Raw genomic sequence first — 8024 nt, 5'->3', positions numbered from 1 at the left:
CTTGTTTAATGCATAGATGTCCAATCTTGCAAAACAAGTTTAAAGCCAAGCAAATGACATTCACAAAACTATAGACTTGTAAGTATGTTATCAGTTTTCTTGATTATTTAAAGAATGAATTAACAATATTTGGGTAAAAATTTTTAAAGCCTCAAAGGCTTACTAGGAGCCTGTATCAATAATAGTTGACTAAAGAAAGGTTTCTATAAATAGTATTCACTACAAATATTTACATAGCTCAGAGAAACATTGGGAACATACTGTATTCAAAAGTCTACAAGATCTCTGACAACTTCATCTCACATTCCTAAATACAAGAAGATAAGACTGGCTTGATCATAGAAAGGGTCAAGGTATCCCTGCCCTGGCAATGACACTCAACCCTCAGACTTCAGTGGATACACACATTTCAAGCATAGTCCTTTCTCATGCCACACTGCATTATGGGTCAGTGAAGGAACTGTGACTGATGTTCTGACTCCTGGCTTCAGGGTTCTTTCACCTGTGGCTGTGACTTCTCTATGGTTTTCACAAAGTTAGGGAACACGGAGAAGCAGAGATGTACCAGCTTGGACTCCTGTCCCAGGAATCTGATTTACTGAATAGTAATTGGGAAGCCATCCTGATCTAAGTACTAGCATCCATGACTTCAACCAAATGCCAAATGACCCCCCCCCCGCCCCAAAATATAAAAAGTCCTTCTGGACTAACATTGTACAGAGTTTTTTTCTTGTCACCATTTTCTGAATAATCAGTGTACCAGCTATGTACATGACATTTACACTCCCTGAGAATTATACATCATCTAGAGACACTGTAAGGCATTCAGGATTGAGGAGTTTCTATGTAAGTAGCATATTCTATTACACAGAAGACAGGAGTATGGACAGGCTTTGGTGACTAAGAAAGTTTCTGGAAGGATCCCCCAGTATCTGTGAATGAACTGAAGAACGGGATTTGGAAGAGCTGAATAACAACACCACAGGCAGCCTTCTTGTAATTTGTCTGGATGTTGGTCTTCCATGTTTGCTAAATTCTACCACTGCCATAGAATCAGAGATTATATCATTATAGAGATCACCTAAGATTACACACCCGTGATAACCTAAAGAAAAATATCTCCCTAGCAACAGTACTGAGCAATAGGCAATTCTCTCTGAGCACGTTCACACTAGGGCACCATCTGTGTAGAAGGCAGCCCCAGTGATCCTAGAATGTTCTAGTCATTGTGTAACCTCTGGCCGTTAGCATCTGTTTTGCCCAAATTTTGCTGGCTTTAATTTTATGAGCTCTCTAAATCTAGATCTTGTTTAGTTTGATCTCTACTCTGGTCCTCAGGATGAGACTTTGATCTTTGCTTAAATGAATACCTTTTCTGAAGGTTATAGCTCTGGTACCAAACGTATGTAGATCTAAGTGATACGTGAGTAAGTACAATTATCTGCCTATATTAGCAGTGAGTTGCTCTAGACCAGCAGTTCTCAACCTGTAGGTTGTGACCCTTTTGGGGGGGTCAAATCATCCTTTCAACAGGGTTGCACAGCCAGTATCCTACATATCAGATATTTACATTATGATTCATAACAACAAAATTGTGAAGTAGCAACAAAAATAATTTTATTGCTGGGGTAACTTTAATACATGAGGAACTATATTAAAGGTCCACAGCATTAGGAAGGTTGAGAACCGCTGCTTTAGACCTTCTCTAAGACATCAGAATCCACAGATGTTCAGGCCCTATATCACATGTCAGAGGATTGTGTAGAACTTGCACAAGCCTCCTACACCCCACCATCTGAGGCAACAGTATCATATGAAGTGACAGTATGCTCCATCAATGCAAATGTCAAGAGAATTGTCAACATACATTGCTCATGAAATACTGGCAAAAAAATCTCTGGACATGTTTAGTATCAACGTATTTTTTCCAATTATTTTGTTTTTGCAATTGATTGATGGAATTTGTTCATGGATCTGAAAGGCCAACTATCTATCAGCTTCTATTTGTCATGTGCCTTGTGCCTAGCAAGCACAAGGGGAATGAATTGTGTGCATTATCCCCAGCCCTCATCACCTTTATAGCATGCATTAGAGCCATTTATTGTGGAATAAACTGGGAATTAGCACAGTGTAATGATTTCTGTCAAGGAAAATAGATAAATGCTGAAACAGGTGGGGAAACCAGGTGGGTGTGACTCCAGCAAGACTCCTTTCCTCTGTCCTTAGGTTATTTGCTTTATTTGTCCAGCAAACTATATCCTCCCCCCCTCCCCCGTTTCATGGTTCAACATCAGGTTTGTTTGTTCTTTCCAATCTGTACCAACCATAGAATTCCAGAGATTCAATGACATCTAAAGAAACAAATGCATTTCAAGCATTATAGTTTGCACCTGTAATCCCAGGCATAGGAGGCTGAGGCAAGATCAATGTGAATCCAAGACCAGCCTAGGTGACTGCCTTAGTTAGGTTTTCTATTGCTGTGAATAAAACCACCATGACCAAAAGGAACTTGTGAAGGAAAGGGTTTATTGCAGCTCACAGTTCTGTATCTCAGTCCATCACCAAGGGAAGCCAGAATTCACATAGAGCAGGAACCTAGAGTCAGGATGCTGGTGCAGAGGCCACAGAGGAGTGCTGCTTACTGCCTTGCTCCCCGTGTCCTTCTCAGCTTACCACCATCCCAGGTGCAACACCACCCTCAGTGTGCTAGACCCTCTCATATCAATCACCAATCAAGAAATTCACCAAATGTTTGCCCATGGGCAATCTAGTAGGGGTATTTTTCTCAACTGATGTTCCCTCTCCCAAAACGACTCTAGCTTGTGCTGTTAATACAAAAATTAGCCAGGACAGTGACATAAATGAATTCAAGGCTAACTTTGACTATATCTTAAGAACCTATCTAAAAGAAATTATTACTTCATTAAAAGCCAACTATTCAGCAAAAGTAATTATTATGAATGAACTATCAATGCCATCCTGAAGGGTGACAGCTATTCTTGTTTCAATCAAATAAAACAAATGCATGTCTATGATCCTAGCTTAGATCATAAGGGGGAGGGGTAGAGGCAAGAGAATCGTGAGTTAGCAATCATCCTCAGCTATATAGTTAGTCCCAAGGCAGTCTAGGGTACAGGAGACTCTATTTCTTATGAAAACCCACTAATTTGTAAGCTAATTGAAACATATATATATATATATATATATATACATATATATATATATATATTAACAAAACTTGTGCAGAGGTACCCTGAATGGTAGACCATACTGCTCCCAGAACATATTTTGGTTAAATGAAAATCTCAGTTCCAATCATGAATTATTTCACTGTAAGTTATTAGTCAGAGCAGCCCCAGAGACACTCAAAGAAACATGGACTATCACAATAGTTTTGCTCTTAGTTAACAAACCCTAAGTAGACAGTAAGAACTTATTGCTGAAGGCATCACATTCTTTGGTTGAGATATATAGAAATCTGAGACTTTCGAGGAAACTCTGTCCATGATGAGCAGCTTTCAGAATGCAGAAATGTGGTATGTAGGCTGCTGGGGGAGAAAAGACATCCATCTCTGGCCTTTACCCAGTGCTGGACCATGTACGGTATAATACATATTTGCCAGTTAGATGTGACCACTCATACAATAGTGGCATAACTGTTAGGGGAGTAACTAACTACTTTTTAACTGCATTTGAGGTCTGCTCCAAAAGAAAAATTAATGCCTCATACTGTAAACCTGGTTTAAATCCTATTTCTAGAGAAGTCATAAACCATAGGGAGGAATCGACTGTTCCTACTAAATGGTCATATGATCAAAAATCCCTCCCAAATGTTTATGTTTGCCCATAGATTTGTGTAGCTCTCAACCTTAGTCAGAGAAATTTCTTTTTTGCTCCTGACAAGAGCCAATGCAGAGACTCATAGTGCTCAAAGTGTTGAGAATAAAATATTGGCATGCTTAGCCACAGGTGGGACATCTAGATCACTGCAGCATCACCACCCCAAGAAGAGACGGCAGGAAGAATACAGAATATGCAAAGAAGTCTTGGGAAATCTTGTCCTGTGGATACAACACAGCTGTCAGAAGCATGAGCTTACAGCAGTGGTGGCTACCTCCCCAAGGCCTGAACAAGATCAAACCAGTTAAAAACTCCAAGACGAATGAGGAGAGAGGTAGTGAGGTCTCATTCCTATCTGAAGAGAGCGCATTTGAAGCAGGGAGCCTCTTTTCTTTGGGAAGGTGTCACTGCTGACTTGGTACCCATTTGCATATGAACAGCAGTGATTGGACTCAGTGGGTTTTAACCAGAGAAAGGGAAGAGTTAAAAGTGTGAGGGAGAAGTGTTAGGCAGGCTAGGGGAGGCAGATGCTGTGAGTGAAAGCTGGATGTGATCATGATACATAGTATGGAGTGTTCAAAGAATAAAGCGAAATGTCATTTTAAAGTAACTTGTGATCATATAGTGTTGTAAACATTGTATTGCTCTTCTCGTTCTGGAGGGTCACAAGGTTCCTTGAATTAAAGAGAACTAAACAACAAGGGAAACTCAAGAAAGAAGAAAAACATCTGAAAGCACAGATCAGAGAAAATGCTCGGGTCTCTAGACTATAGATATTCACAGATCTCACCAATACATGTGCTCTAGAGAAGCTTCGAGATACCTATGAGCAGCTTCACCTATGACTCCCTGCAGCACTGCTTAGCGCTTTCCGCTAGAACTGGGAAGCAAGCCTCGCCTCGTGGAGCGAAGGCTGACAACACACAGGAGTTGAACGCAGTGAGTGATGTTGCTCAGAGTGTTGAAAGAAACTTCTTTTTTCCAAATTGTTAAGCAGTACCACCCACACAGGAAACTCAACAGACATTAATTATACCTAGCATGTAATCCCAAGGATCCAGAGAATGTGCTTTATTTATTTTTACTTTGGGAATGGGAGAAGAATGAAATAAGATGGTTTCTGCCAAAGCTGTGGAGATCTGGGTGTCCTGTTTTCATCTGAGAAAAATCTTGGGTCCCACTGATTTTTTCCCAAAATTGTTATCTTCCTCTACAAATAAACCCAAACTTTCATTTCAAACAACTAGTCCAATGCAAATAATTACCAAACTCAGCTTTGATATGGATCCGATTGCTCAGTGTGAGAAAGACTTCCCAAGTGACCCTCTGAGGTTTGGGGCTGTTTTGTGTTTTATCTTCCCATCAAATTCACTCTCACAAGCTAGTAGCAGCTTTTGTTTATCATGTTTTCCACCTCCTGAAAGACATGTGTCACATCTGGAGTCTCTCCAACCTCTGACTATAAAAGCTTGAGCAATCTCAAAGCACCTGGTTTACTAAAAGAACCACCGAGGGGCCAGCCTCACCTTAAAATGACTGAAGATGGAAACCTTCGGCCAGAATCCAGAGGCTGGCGTCTTTCTAACACACTTTCATTTTAGTACATGACTGTAAATGCAGCCAACCAGCTTTGAGGTCTAACGTGAAGACGTTGTGCTCTAATACAAAGCCTTTGAGGTAAGGAACTAGCCTGAGATAGCCTTGTTTGCTTTGGTAGGACACAAGATTGGCACCCCGTGGCAAAGTTCATATGCAGGCTCAGTGTATTCCCGCAAGGAACTGAGCTGCACAATGCTTCCACGTGGCTTGAATTGACACCTGGCTGATGTTACCTGGCTCCGTTCCCTCTACCACACCTCACTTCCTTGGCACAAGCTTTCCCTCTGCCCAGAATCCTGATCTTGCCTCACCTCCACTTCCGAGTTCACCTGTAACTGTAGCTTCAGAAATCACCTGAAACAATTTTGTCTACCTTTCTCAGCACTCCTCTGACATTCCAGACAATGAAAGGCTCCCTGGATCCAGCCTCCAGGCCATCCTCACTCTCATTCTGACCACTTCAACACATCCATGCCTTTGTACTGATGGTTTCTCCATTCTAACCTTCACAGCAGCAGATGCCACACATGTGCCCTCTTTGCTGGGACCTCAGACCTCAGTGAAGAGGGCAACACAGCTGTTCTCAGGGTGGACTGGTGGCCTGCTACCTGGCCTGCTTCATACTCCTGTGTATTGGATCAGTGTGTGAGCCATGTCATAACCACTCCTGCTTTTCCAAAACTTAGCACAAATCCCAACATAGCATGAATGTGAATACATGTTAAGGTAAGGGACTGTGTGAAAGGAATATGTACATCCTGTTCATGATGTGTGTGGTCCCTTGAATGAGAATGGCCCCCACGGGTTCATGTATTTGAATGTTTGAGTTGGTAGAACTATTTGGGGAAGGATTACGAGGTGTGGCCTTGTTAGAGGAGGTGTGTCACCGAGGGCAGGTTTGGAGATTTCAGAAAACCATACCATTTTATCATGTTAGCACTCTATTAGCTCTCTACCTTCTCCTCACAGAAAAGGAAGTGAGCTCTCAGATACTGCTCCAGCACCATTCCTGCCTGTCTGCTGCCATGTTTCCTGCCATGATGACCGTGGACTCATCCTGTAAAACTAAGCAAGCCTCCAGTTAAATGCTTTCTTTTATAAGTTGCCTTGGTCAATGTGGCCTAAAGACAGTGAATCAAGGAGCTAGCTGGGTTTGTCCCTTAAAAAAATAGTATTAAAAAAAACTGTCCACAATAACAGATGAGTTGACATAAGAGCAAACTTTTGTACTCTACCTTGCCTAAATGATCAGTTATCAAAACCAAAATTGTCAGTTATAACCTGAAAGCATTGTACCTAACAAATATGTGTTCTTAAATAGATTTTTAAAAATAATTTCATTAAATTTTTGAGAATTTCATACAATGTATTTTAATCGTAGCCACACCCAGCTCCCCTTAACTCCTTCCATATCAGCCCCACTCCTTGTCCCTCTCCTAGCCCCTGATCTCTTTTGTATTCATGTAATATCTTATGGATATCTAGAAGCATAAGGACAACACAAAGCAATTCATTTAAGAACATTTTTAACTAACTCAAAAGTTGAAAAACAGAAATGTAATTTAAACAGGATATCTCCACCAATGTACAGAAAACACTATAGAGAAGGGGGCAGAAAGAATCTAAGAACCGTGAGAAGGCATGCTGTGAAAAGCTCTCCTCCAGACATGGCATGAATGATGACCCTCTAACTTATAGCAGTGGTGATCTGCCCAAAGCCTGCTGTGTCCTTCAACATTCCATCATGGCTGGGACAGGAGCTACAAGCAGTTGCTGGTTGCTGGGGGAGGGGGAGCCATCTTCTTAGCCTCTGGTAAGTCAACCTTGCTAAAGTGAAAAACACCCCCACCTCAACCCCCACATACAGGTTCCTGCAAGCAATCCTAATGAAATTCAGTAAGCCATAAAAATGGAGTTCCATGGAGGGGAAAGAAGGTATGGGCAGATACTACCAAAGTGCATTAAGTATGTTTGAAATTGTGGAAGAAGGAACAGATTTTTAAAGTAAGGCTATCATTGAATATTTTAACCCCACAAATGAGATTGATTTAAGGACTGTATTCTGATGACAAATTCAGAGGCTGATAATAAATAAATAAATAAATAAATAAATAAATAGATAAATAAATAAATCTGTATGTAAGGATTAAAGATACTTGGATACTGGACATTATCTCTCACTGAGTTCTGTGAAGACATTATTCCTTAGGCTTTTTACTCTAGAGAAGATTGATTTATTGATTGATTGATTGATTGATTGATTCAACAAATGCTATTACAGGTTACTTTTTAAAGAATCCTGTCCCTTTTACAATTGTTACAAGATGAGGAGGTATATTTTATAAGATCTGTACTTTTCTACAACTGGGATGAACATGTGGCCAAATGTATTTTGCTGTCTGTTGGTGTGGACTTATTCAAATTCTAATGTTTAGTTATGTTACTCAAATGGTTATAAAATGTCATCATAGGGTTCCTGGGAAACTGGAGTGAGAGCTGAAGACCCAGTTTACAATGTAGTGACTAATGCAGAAAGAGTCCAATAAATGACATCAAGGGATGCTTTCTGTGCCAGGCATGGTGCC

This window comes from Grammomys surdaster, unplaced genomic scaffold, assembly GCF_004785775.1.
Source record: "Grammomys surdaster isolate TR1022 unplaced genomic scaffold, NIH_TR_1.0 125617, whole genome shotgun sequence".
Lineage (NCBI taxonomy): Eukaryota > Metazoa > Chordata > Mammalia > Rodentia > Muridae > Grammomys > Grammomys surdaster.
This window is presented reverse-complemented; position numbering follows the sequence as displayed.